Raw genomic sequence first — 13,566 nt, 5'->3', positions numbered from 1 at the left:
TTTGAGCTGACACATTTTTCACCTATATTAGATACAGATGTTTGGACCCAGAACTAGTGAGAAAGTGAATGTGGTCTAAAAAGTCTTATGAATAGACCACAGCTCAATTTTCCCAGCAAGGCCTGGGGCTGAGGCTGATTTCCTCAAAGCATTGTGGGTGCTGAAACTGGGGAAGTGGGGTGGCCTCACCCCTGTGCTTTCTTCCCTTAGCCCAAGGGCCTGAGATATTTTGCAGCTGTTGCCTTGGGATCAAACCACCAGTGCAAGGTTGGAATTAGCCTTTGGTAAGTTGAGAAAGCAGCTGGGAGGCCCTTATCCTCTTTCTCTGCCTCCGATTGAGAGAAGCAGCTCTCCACCACCCTTAATTGACTATTAGGCAGTAATATTCAAACATGATGATGTTAGCATTATTGATAGTACAGGGAGAATCTTTTACCCCTGTTTAAAAGAAAAATACGATGATTGGAACATATTGCAATTAGCCATGCATTTCATTTAACAACTTTCACCTAAGAATCTCAGAGGTTTATAGCAATTAGCTGGTTAACCTTTAATGAATGAGGTATTTTTATTCTTAGAACCTGCAAACCACATATAAAAAGCATAGCTGGAATTTTAAGATGTGAAAAAAAAGGCACAATAATATAAAGAAATAAAATACATTGTCCTTTCAAGGGGCTTTAAATCTGTCCAATAGGAAGAGACACTGCATTTAATTGATAAAGACTTCAGTCGGGCACACTCCATGAAAAAGCACGTTTTTTCCAGCTAGCATTTTTTTTACAACTAGATCCAAATAATACTTAATCACTCCTCCTGTGTACTAAGAGCATTTACTACTCAGGCATCTTTAACTTTGCGGCGACATCTACTGTACAAACGGGGAAATGCTCTGGAATCATTCTGTACCCAGAGATATTCTAGAAATTATATTATTTTATTTTATATTTTATTTATATGCTACAACTTTTTTGATTCTTTCCTTCAATATAAGCAGGCCTCATTTTTAAAATCTAATGACATTTAAGTAATTTCCATATGTATTACTGCATAGAGCCATAGAAATATCAGTCCGTGCTGACAAATCCTAACTTAATTCTCTGGTAGATACTTTAAAGATATCATTTCAATTTAAAGACTTTGCTAAACCTCTGTTTAAATATTAGGAAAAATTTTAAAGTGAATATTTAAATGCATTCTCTTATATTTAAAGAGAACCATTTCTGAGGACTTAATTAAATATTATTATTTAAATGTTATGTATTTAATTAAAATATAATATTATTAAAATTGATATTATAATTGTAATATTTACAGTAGAACTTGAATTTTAAAGGAAATAAAAGCTCCAAATCAGTTGTCAGCTTGACTCGCTATTTCTCTAGCTATAAAAAATAGCAGAATTATCTGGTATGTACAGTATCATTTGTACTCCTAAATTATGCTCAACCTGTTCACAGCTGGTGGTTTGCAAAAGGCAAACAATTTCAATTATAACTAGGAAATTCTTGCAGAGGAATTTAGTAATTCAACAACAAAGTAAATAATTTTTTATTGAGTATCTATTATAGTATCATGCTAGCTGCTTTCACCAATGTAACATGGGATGAAATGGTATAGCTACCAAAGAAAAACCTCAAAACAGGGGGACCCCCTGTTCCATAGAACAAGCTATTCTCACTCACTCTGGTAAGAGGTGAGAAGGTATATCTCCGATTGGCTATGGTTCTCCAGGTGTTAAAAAAAACTCTACTTTTTCAACCTGCCCATTGTAATCCAGTGAACAGACAGCCATTTTAAGTTTGTTACAGTGTAAAAACCAGATATGATAGAAGTAAACAAGCCTATAAAAAAAAAGTAAACAAGCCTAGAGTCTCATGTAATGTTACATGAACAGATATAAATTATTAAGCAATTCCTTCCCCATATGATTTCCTTTCCAGTCCTCGGTATTTTTTTTTTTTTAATTAATGACCCCAAGGCCCAATAATCTGCATGAAGAAATAACCCATGTCAAGTAATCATTTAATTATGCTATTATTTTTATAATTATACTATTTTAATACTTACATATTAAATAATTAATTAATTATTCTGCAAATATTTATTGGCAAGGCTGGCTCACCCTGTGAACAATAAAATACAGACTATTTTTCAAGGGTTTACAGCCTGGAAAAGGGATGCATCAACAGTTCAAATCAAATCAGAAGGCACTAAGTAACCAAATGAGATCTACGGTAATGAGATAAGGATTTAGAAGAAGGTATGAGTACTTCCAGCTGAGGGAATCAGAGGAAAATGTATGGAGAAAGTGATCCATTTGATCGAATATGAGGAGTGTGTGCATTTTCAAAGTGCTGTTATGGATGGTCTAGGTAACGTGGAATTCAAGACCCCAGTCCTCACCGAGACAGGAAGGCCTAGACAGGGGCCTGACACTGAGCATCCCTGGATGTCTGCTCATTGGATACACCTTGGCTATTAAACCAGTGACGAAGAAACAAACAGAGGTTGAGACATCTCACAAAGGGCCCTGACTTGCAAACTAAAGAGTTTGAGATATTTACCGGGAATACTGAGTGCCTTACCCCAGTTCCCTAGATCATGGCAGGGAAATGTCTTCAACTCTGAGTTTCAAGTCAATTTCCTTTTAGCTTCATCTCAAAGCTGTTGTGCCGGGTTGGGTTTTCCCCAGCTTCATTCTTCCTATACTTTTGAATTCTTCCTGATCTAAGACTAAGCCTTTTTGGCAAGTTGCCATAGATCTTTCACACAGATCAGTTTATACTTTTGATTCTGAAAAATTTGTTTCCCCAACTTCCTCTAAAATTTACAAATTACAATCACCATTTTTCCCTGAGAAATTATTTTTATGCTATCAATTTTCAAATACTTTAGATTTTCTTCTCCAAATACATTTTATCATATTCAGCCCTAGCCTTTCCCTTACCACTTCTGGTAAGTAAAAGGATATTCTGGGAACATAACTGCCATCTCCTTTGACCACAGAAAGTGGGAAAGTAACAGCATAGAAAAAGGCAGAGATATAGGAGGAAACTTCACCCAACTTAGTTGCCTTCACCCACCTTCCAAAAAACCCCTGGGTTCACTTTATCTTAAAGTTTGAAATAATCCTTTTGTGACCTGTCAATAAAATATATAAACAGCATATCTGAAATGCCTAATATATAGGTACAAATATATTCAGAGATAATTAAATTCAGTTGACAACTCAAATGCACATCGTAAATATATACACGTTGAGATTCTGCCTAGAATTTAATTTTCATCTTAATTCTACAAATAACTAAACATTTTTCTACTAGATCAAGTTTGGGGTTCTCAACTCTACCAAGTATAATTTTGAGTCTCCAGTGTACGAGTTTATAGTTTTTTTTTTGAGGCAAGTATAATTTTGAGTCTCCAGTGTATGAGTTTATAGTTTTTTTTTTTGAGGCAAGTATAATTTTGAGTCTCCAGTGTATGAGTTTATAGTTTTTTTAATCACTTACCACTATTCTTCTACTAACCTCAGCATATTCGTAAAATTAAATCACCATCCTTTATTTTTCATTTATAGTTTCAGTCTAACTTCACACAACCTAGAAAGAAAATAGGACAAATTCAACTGACAGAAAAAAATTATAAAGATAATTTACACTTCTATACAAATATTTAAATATCCGCATGAATCAGGCAGCTTAACTTCAGCTCTGTACAAATCTGTGGTATAAGTAGGTGAAATGGCTACAAGGAGGCCACACTTTTCTCTAAGTCAAATTATACTCTCTATGATACATACACATGCACTAAACTGGTTTTCCCCACTTGCTTGACTGTCCCTTAGATAACATTGTCAGGACTGACATCTACTGACAGAGCAGGTTGTGCCTCAATGAGATGATTTAAGAATGACCATGTAATTTGTTGTCTGGATTAGGACACTTTTGAGAGTAAAAAAATATATATCTTTTTCATATTCACAAAACTCTATAAATTTTTTATAAAAATAAAAACTACATATCTGTATAAACTAAGAAACATTTTAAAACTTCTTCACGTTCATTATCAGAACATTAAAAGATATGATCACGTAATAAAGATTTAGACACATAATAAAAGATATAAACACATAATCTATGGGTGACCAGACTAGAATCAAGATGGTGGAATAGGAGGACACAGAACTCACCTCCTCACAACAAACACATTAAACATACATCTACACATATAACGATTCTCACTGAAAACTAACTGGAGACTAGCAAAAAGAATCCGGTACAGCCAAGGCTCTAAGAAAGATCCACATAGAACCAGATAGGAAGGGAAGAGAAATGATCAGGTCAGGGCCTGGCCCCTGGGAGGGGACTCAGAGGAAAAGAGAGAATATACCGGTAGAGGTCCGCCCTGGGGAGTGAGCAGTTTAAGCCACATATTGGGTGCCCCAGCCCTGGGGTCTGACAAGTGGAAGACAACCCCCTTGGCTGGTTGGAGAGCTGGTGGGACTAATAGGAGGGTTGTGAGAAGCCTGAACTCAGCTCATGAGATGCACATAAATGCTTTCTTTCTCCCAAAGCAGGCCAGAGAGGGCAGACTGAAACCGTAAGGTTGGCTGACTCATTTCCCAGGACCACCACAGGGTGTGCCCCAACCTGAGCCAAGCAACTGCTCCAGCACTGCGTGCCTCACGTTGCAGCTCCACACTAGAGCAAGGGCTGCCACACCTGAGGAAAAAGCTCGACTATGAAACACTGCAGAGGCTCAAACCCTAAGTGATGTCTGAGCAGGGAGGGGGCCGCCATTACTGCTGTTGCTTAGGCGGTGCCTCAGAGGCGGTGTGGACAGCAGTCAGACCACCACAGCCCATGCACAACCCTCACTGAATACCCACACCAGCCCCTCTTGCTCCGGCACTGCTCCCCTCTGGGGCAAAGGGGCTGGTGCTGGGATGGGCGAGAGCACACACTTAAAGGAAACTGAGGCAGCTTGGTCCTGAACCTAGGGCTTCCTCTCTCTAGCAACTTGGGACCTGATCCTGGCCCCGATGGGGTGGTGATGGCCACTGAACAGAGGGGAAGCCCTGCCTCATACCTGGCTCTGGCTTCAGCCCCTCCATTCCAGCCCCACATCCTACCAAGGTTATAGCTGCCAGCACACCCTGAGGAAAGATGTGGCTTGCTCTCACCAAAGCCAGTAGGCACATGCAGACTGTATAGGAATACTTCTACATAAGGACACCATATCAACATCGACATAGGTAACTGTTTCACCTAATTTCATAGAGACAGAAAAAGATAAGCAAAATGAGAAGAGAGAGGAATTTGTCTCAATTGAAAGAGTAAGAGAAACTCCCTGAAAAAACAACTAATAAACAGAAATAAACAATTTACCAGATAAAGAGTTCAAAGCATTCGTAATAAGAATGCTAATGGAATTAGGGAAAATAATAGATAAGCACACTGAGATTTTTAACAAGGAAGTAGAAAATATAATATAGAACCAGTTAGAACTGAAGAATACAATAACTGAAATGAAAAACACACTAGAACGAATGAACAGCAGACTAAGTGATATAGAAGAATGCATAAGTGATCTAGACGATAGAATAATGGAAATCACCTAATCAGAACAGCAAAAAGAAAAAAACAATTTTTAATGAGAACAGTTTAGGGGATCTTTAGGATATTATCAGGCATACCAACATTCCCATTATAGGGGTTCCAGAAGAAGAAGTGAGAGAAAGAAGGGGGTCAAAAATGTACTGAATAAAATTATGGCTGAAAACTTCCCAAGCCTGAAGAAGGAAACAGATAACCAGGTTCAAGAAGCACAGAGGATCCCAGATAAGATGAACCCAAACATATCCATACCAAGACATATCATAATTAAAATGGTAAAAAATAAATATAAAGAGAGAATTGTAAAGGCAGCAAAATAAAAACAAAAAGGCATATACAAGGAAACCCCCATAAGGCTATCAGCTGATTTTTCTCCAGAAACTCTGCAGACCAGAAAGTAGTGACATGATATATTTAACATGCTGAAAGGGAAAAACCTGCAACCTAGGATACTCTACCCAGCAAGATTACCATTTAGAATTGAAAGAGAGATAAAGAGCTTTTCAGGCAAGGAAAAACTAAAAGAGTTCATCAATATTAAACCAAACCTAAAAGAAAAGTTAAAGGGTCTTCTCTAAGTGGAAAAGAAAATGCTATAACAAGAAGTACCTACAGGAGAGGAAAAAAATTCCCACTACTAAAGGCAAATATATAGTAAAGGCTGAGAATCAGCCACTAGTTGATCCTAGTACAAAGATTAAAAGACAAAAAATTGTAAAATCAAGTATAACTACAATAATTAATAAAGAGATAGACATTAAGATGTAAAATATGACATCATATACATAAAAGGTGGGAGAAAGGAATATAAAAAAGGTAGATCTTTTAGAATGTTTTTGAACTTAAAGAACTACCTGTTTAAAAAAATATAGTTATAGGTCAACATATATGAACCCCATGGTAACCACAAATCAAAAATCAACAATAGATACACAGAAAGAAGACAGAAAGGAACAGAAACATACCACTAAAGAAAATTATCAAACCACAAGGGGGGCTTCCCTGGTGGCGCAGTGGTTGAGAATCTGCCTGCCAATGCGGGGGACACGGGTTCGAGCCCTGGTCTGGGAAGATCCCACATGCCGCGGAGCAGCTGGGCCCGTGAGCCACAGTTACTGAGCCTGCGCGTCTGGAGCCTGTGCTCCGCAACAGGAGAGGCCGCGATAGTGAGAGGCCCGCGCACCGCGATGAAGAGTGGTCCCCGCTTGCCACAACTAGAGAAAGCCCTCGCACAGAAACGAAGACCCAACACAGCAATCAATCAATCAATCAATAAATAAATAAGAATGTGAATTTCTTTAAAAAAAAAAAAAAAAAAAAAAACCACAAGGGAAGAAACTAAAAGAAGAAGAAAAGGCAAAAACTACAAAAACAATTGGAAAACAAGTATTAAATGGCAATAAGTACATACCAATCAATACTTACTTTAAATGTCAATGGATTAAATGCTCCAGTCAAAAGGTGGAGCTGGATAAATAGTTGGCTGACTGGATAAATAAACAAGACCCATCTATAGGCTGCTTACAAGAGACTCTCTTCAGAGCTACACAAACACACACACACACACACAGACTGAAAGTAAGGGCAAATGGAAATGTCAAGAAAGTGAGGGTAGCAATACTTATATCTGACAAAATAGACTTTAAAATGAAGTCTATAACAATGAGAAAGAAGGTCATTATATAACATTATATAATTTAAAACGGATCAACACAAGAAGAGGATATTAGACTTGTTAACATATATGCACCCAATACAGGAGTACCTAAGTATATAAAGCCAATATTAACAGACATAAAGGGAAAAATTGACAATAATACAATAATAGAAGGGGACTTTAACAACCCACTTACATCAAGGCACAGATCATCCAGACAGAAAAATCAATACAGCAACAGTGGTCTTAAATGACACAATACAGCAGTTGGACTTAATAGTTATCTACAGGACATTCCATCCAAAAACAGCAGAATAAACAGTTCTAAGAGGGAATTTTATAGTTATACAGTACTACCTTAAGAAACAAGAAAAATCTCAAATAGTCAACATGAATTTCCACCTAAAGGAATTAGAAAAAGAAGAGCAAAGCCAAAGTCAGCAAAAAGGAGGAAATAATAAAGATCAGAGAGGGGATAAATAAAATAGAGACCAAAAAAACAATAGAAAAGGTCAATGATACCAAGCGCTTGTTCTTCAAAAAGATAAACAAAATTGACAGACTTTCAGCCAGGCTTGTCAAGAAGGAAAGAGAGAGAACACAAATAAACAAAATAAGAAATGAAAGAGGAGAAACAACAACCAATACCACAGAGATACAAAAAATCATATGAGAATACTACAAACAGTTATATGCCAACAAATTAGACAACCTAGAAAGAGTGGTCAAATTTCTAGAAACATACAACCTGCCAAGACTAAATCAGGAAGAAATAGACAATGTGAGCAGACTAATCAGTAATAGTGAAATTGAATCTGTAATTAGTAAAAAAAAAACCAAACCAAAACAAACAAAAAACTCCCGGCAAACAAAAACCCAGGACTCAATGGCTTCACAGGGGGATTCTATCAAACATATAAAGAAGAGATAATACCTATCTTTCTTAAACTATTCCAAAAAATTGAAGAGAAGGGAATACTCCCAACCTCATTCTAAGAGGCCACCATTACCCTGATATCAAAACCAGACACAGCCACTACACAAAAGGAAAATTACAAGTTCAAATCACTGATGAATATAGATGCAAAAATCCTCAACAAGATATTAGCAAACTGAGTTCAACAATATATAAAAAGAATCATACACTATGATCAAGGGGGATTTATTCCAGGGATGCAAGGACAGTTCAATATTTGGAAATCAATCAATGTGATAATTTGTTCTAAATTTACCACGTGCACAATTCTGGGCATCACACTATCAGGAGCTGCCATGTATTGATAGTAGCTGTGTGACTTTGAATGTTACCCTCTAAAATCCATTTTTCCTCTCTGTAGAATAGGGACCAGTAATAATACCTACATCACAGGTTTTTTGTGAGGCTTAAGTGACATTATGAACGTAATGGACTTATCACAGAGCCTAGCCTAAAGTATGTGCTCAATAAATGTCAGATGCTATTAGTCTTGTTACTATCATCACCACCATCACCATCATCATTTCCTCTCCTTTAACTCTATAAAGAGGAAGAAGGTATGGGACAAGCTGTATGACTTATATTTAAATAGAATGTCTATTTTAATACTACCATAAGAGTAAATGTGGGTAAGAACCACCTACCGATCACATTATAATTTAGAGTCATGTAACGAGACATGTTTTCACCCTCCTTTTTAAATTAAAAGCTTAATTTTTGAACATCTTTTAAAATGCTGGATGTCTGTCTTCTTGCTATAGAGGATGGAGAGATGATTAGTCTCCTCGTCACTTATGAAGCGATTTAGCCTCAATGGATACTTGTTCTACCATCTAACTACTGCAGAAATAATAGCTAAAGATGAATTACTCTAAAACTCAATGTGGCAATTTTGAAAGACATCTTCCAAAATGTACTTGACTATCAATCAACAACTCTATGTAGCAAACGCATCCATTTCTTTACACATATGTGCATTTTGTTACAACTTTATCCTAGAAGGTCCATTGGGAAGTTATATTGCTTAAAATCATTCCAGAGAGGGATTATTGAGATTTCCCACAGTCAAAAGAGCAACTATTAATGTCTTCTTTAGGGGCCATTCTTTATGGCACAAAAAAGAACTTTGTTTTCTATTGTGGATAAAACAATTGAGAAACTCAAATCTAAAAGTGAGGCCCATCATGAATAATTTTAAAAGCAAAACATAGCAAGTGTTGCCGAGGATTGTGAAGAAAAGGGAGCCCTGTATACAGTTTGTAGGAATGTAAGTTGTAAGTCATTATTGAAAACAGTATGGAGGTTCCTTAAAATATTAAAAATAGAACTTATATATGATCCAGCAACCTCACTTCTGAGTATATATCCAAAGGAATTGAAATCAGGATCTCCAAGATAAACCTCCACCCCCAAGTTCATTAAAGCATTATTCACAATAGCCACGATAAGTAAACAACCTAAATATCCATTGACAGATGAATGGATAAAGAAAATGTGGTATATACATACAATGGGATATTATTCAGCCATAAAGAAGGAGGAAAGCCTGCCCTTTGTGACAACAGAGATAGACCTGGACACTATGCTGAGTGCAAAAAGCCAAATGCAGAAAGACAAATACTGCATGATTTCACTTATATTTGGAATCTGAAATAGTCAAACTTATAGAAGCAGAGGGTAGAATGATAGTTGCCAGGGTCTGGGGGAAGAGAAATGGGAAGATGTTGGTCAAAGAATACAAAGTTTTAGTTATCCAAGATAAATAAGTTCTGGAGATCTACCTTACAGCATAGAGCATATAGCTAACAATATTGCATTGTATACTTAACATTTTCTAAGAGTGTAGATCTACATTAAGCATTCTTACCACAAAAATAATTAAAATAATAATGATAATAAAGCAATAATAATAATAAGGGCAGGAGGAAGCTTTATGAGGTGATGGGTATGTCTCTGCCCTTGATGACGGGTATGGTTTCACAGTTGTATACTTATTCCCAAACTCATCGAGTTATATACAGTTGTCCCCCCTTATCTGCAGGGGATACATTACAAGACCCCCAGTGGATGTCCAAAACTACAGATAATACCAAATCCTATATACACTATGTTTTTTCCTACACATACATAGCTATGATAAAGTTTAATTTATAAATTAGGCACAATAAGAGATTAACAACAACTAATAATAAAATGTAACAATTGTAACAATATACTGTAATAAAACTTATGTGAATGTGGTCTCTCAAAGTGTCTTATTGTACTGAACTCACCCTTCTTGTGATGATATGAGATGATAAAATGCCTACATGATGAGATGAACTGAGTTTAATGACACAAGTATTGTGATGTAGTGTTAGGCTACTATTGACCTCTGCCAATCAATAAGTCAGAAGGAGGATCATCTTCTTTGGATGATCCTGGATCATTGAACCACAATGATGTCAATGGCTGGATGTCAGGAGCAGAAAGATATTGATGGTTGGGGATTCTGGCAGCGACAGAGTAGGACTGCACAAGACTTCATCGCACTACTCAGAAGAACATGCAATTTAAAACTTATGAAGTGTTTACTTCTGGAATTTTTTATTTTAATATTTGAGAAAAATCTGGATGGTATAGTGATTATGTGTTGTTATTAACGTGTGACGGTAAAGAAATAGCTTATTTAGAGAGGAGTAATTTGATAAGTGAGACATGGAGTACAATTATATTAATGAAAATAGAAGATAGAATCCTCTATTTTTTACTCTGTTTGCACTGAGGCATTTAATTATTTTTCCAGCAGATAAATGACAACTGGAGTTGACTTTTGGATAAAACAAATACAAATTATATCTTCACTTGTTAATAAAGATTCTGCTGCTACCCTTAACCTAAAAATAAATATGTTCATATGTTCTTTCACTAAAAAAATAACAACAATTGGGCAAGGTCATAAGTGTACATATTGTCACTATTTTTGTTTGATTTCACCTTTAATTTTATTTGGTTGAATATAGAATACAACGATAAGTATAGTACAAATTTCGAATGGTTCAAAATTCAAAAAATATAAAAATGTATACATGAAACTTTGTCTTCACTCCTCTATCCTTCAGCTACTCACTTCCCCACTCCCATCAGGAAAAAAAATACTGTTACCAGTTTCTTTTTCATTCTTCCAGAAGTCTTCAAAATATGTATAAATATGTGCATATACTTTTACTTTTTTCTTTTTTTTTTTTGCAAAAAATGGAGCAAGCCACATACATGATTTTGCCCTTTGCTATTTTTTAACAATATATGTAGACATAGTTTCATCTCAGTACATACAGACCTTATTCCTTTCTTTAGATGTACCATAATTTATTTAACCCAATCTGTACTACTAATAATATTAGGGCTGTTTTCAATCTTATGCCATTTAAAATTCACACATGAATATTTGCAATTTTGAAGGATTTTTTCCAGAATATTTTATATAAGTATTATCGATTTACATTCTCACTGTTATGCTACTATCATATATATTTACCAATTTGGTGAAAAACAATATCACAGTGATAGTATTCTCTAATTGTGAGTGAAGTTGAACATCTTTTTATGATTAAGACCTATTTGTATTTTTTGTTAATGGTTTGTTTTTATCATTTACCCTTTCTTATTGGATTGATGATCCTTTCGTTATTGATTTGTTAAAGTCTTTTTTATATTAGGAAAACTAGACTGTTGAATGTAATAGGATGCAAATATTTCTACTAGTTGGTCATTTTTCTTTAAAGGTGTTTTACCTTGCAAAAAAATTCATTATTATTATTGTTTTTGTTGTTTTATATGATTGAATTTATCAATCTTATTTTATATATTCTAAGTTTGGGATCCTAATTAGACAGACCTTCCCTCTCTGAGATTATTTAAAAATTTATAATTTCTTGAAGTGCTTATTGATTTCAGCTCTGTTGTTTAGTCTTCACTGGCTGTAGAACCTTTTCCAACAATTTCTGAGTCTGGAGTTTCACCTGTTGTCTAGTTTTACTGAAGAAGAAATTTGCATTTAATTTTATCTTTCTTGTTTACTTCTTGTGATTTCTTTGAGAAGAAGGGAAAAGACTAACTATATGTTTCCAATTTTAAACTGAAAAATCCTTTTTTAAAAAATCTTCTTTTATCCAATGTATTTCTATAAGTCAAGTCAAATCCTTTGTAGAACGACAATATAAGTGCACAAACACAATTATTTTGATATATATACAGTTTTTTTTAAATAGCACTCAGTTTTCTTTGACCAAAAAACATGTTGATTTTTTAGAATGTTTTGTTTTAAGGCATTGTCCTTCTAAGATTAAGTTGCATATAACAAATTATAAATATATACATAAACTTTTGCATAGAATTTCAGGAGGTTCAAGAACTCTTCAGAATTCCTAATGCCTATCCTGACCTATTTTGTGATTAAGAAGGAAGTTGAATGTGAGAGTGTAACACTCAAAATAGAAAACCTTTTATGATAAAGGAGGAAAACTTGCCTTTGCTGTCACCACCAAAGTGTGGAAATTAAAATACACAACAAGATCAGACCTAGTTTAATGATCCATCACAAATATTATTTAAATAGTTATTTATTTTGAAATAATCATGGTACATATGATTCAACCTAAAATATTACTATTTCCAAACATGAATATGAATGAGCTCAGCAAGTATATACTCAACACAGTTTTAAACAGATGACTGACTTGTCTTTAAAATCTTTGGTTAATGTAGCAAGTCGACTGCAGTTACATTCCTTTATAGATAAAAGTCTAGCCAGACTGTTGAGAATGTACAGTAATGTCGTGGAAAATAGAATTTAGGTACAAAATATAACAGGATGTTAAAATGGCACTTCATCTGCTCTAGTTTTACATCAGGCCCAAAGGGAAAATAGAACCATTGATGCCATCTGCTCTCCATTTCAAAGCATCTTGCTAAATCATTTATGTAGGATATGCAAAAGACGCAATCCAAAATATATATTTTTTTAATTTACCATTTAAAAAAAAATTATTAGCACCTTTAATTATTATTTATTTATTTATTTATTTATTTATTTGGCTGTGTTGGGTCTTCGTTTCTGTGCGAGGGCTTTCTCTAGTTGCGGCGAGCGGGGGCCACTCTTCATCGCGGTGCGCGGGCCTCTCACTATCGCGGCCTCTCTTGTTGCGGAGCACAGGCTCCAGACGCGCAGGCTCAGTAGTTGTGGCTCACGGGCCTAGTTGCTCCGCGGCATGTGGGATCCTCCCAGACCAGGGCTCGAACCCGTGTCCCCTGCATTAGCAGGCAGATTCTCAACC

The sequence above is a fragment of the Balaenoptera ricei genome, chromosome 5 (genome assembly GCF_028023285.1).
Source record: "Balaenoptera ricei isolate mBalRic1 chromosome 5, mBalRic1.hap2, whole genome shotgun sequence".
In the NCBI taxonomy this organism is placed as follows: Eukaryota; Metazoa; Chordata; class Mammalia; order Artiodactyla; family Balaenopteridae; genus Balaenoptera; species Balaenoptera ricei.
The sequence above is the reverse complement of the archived record's forward strand: the minus strand, read 5'-3'. Positions refer to the sequence as shown.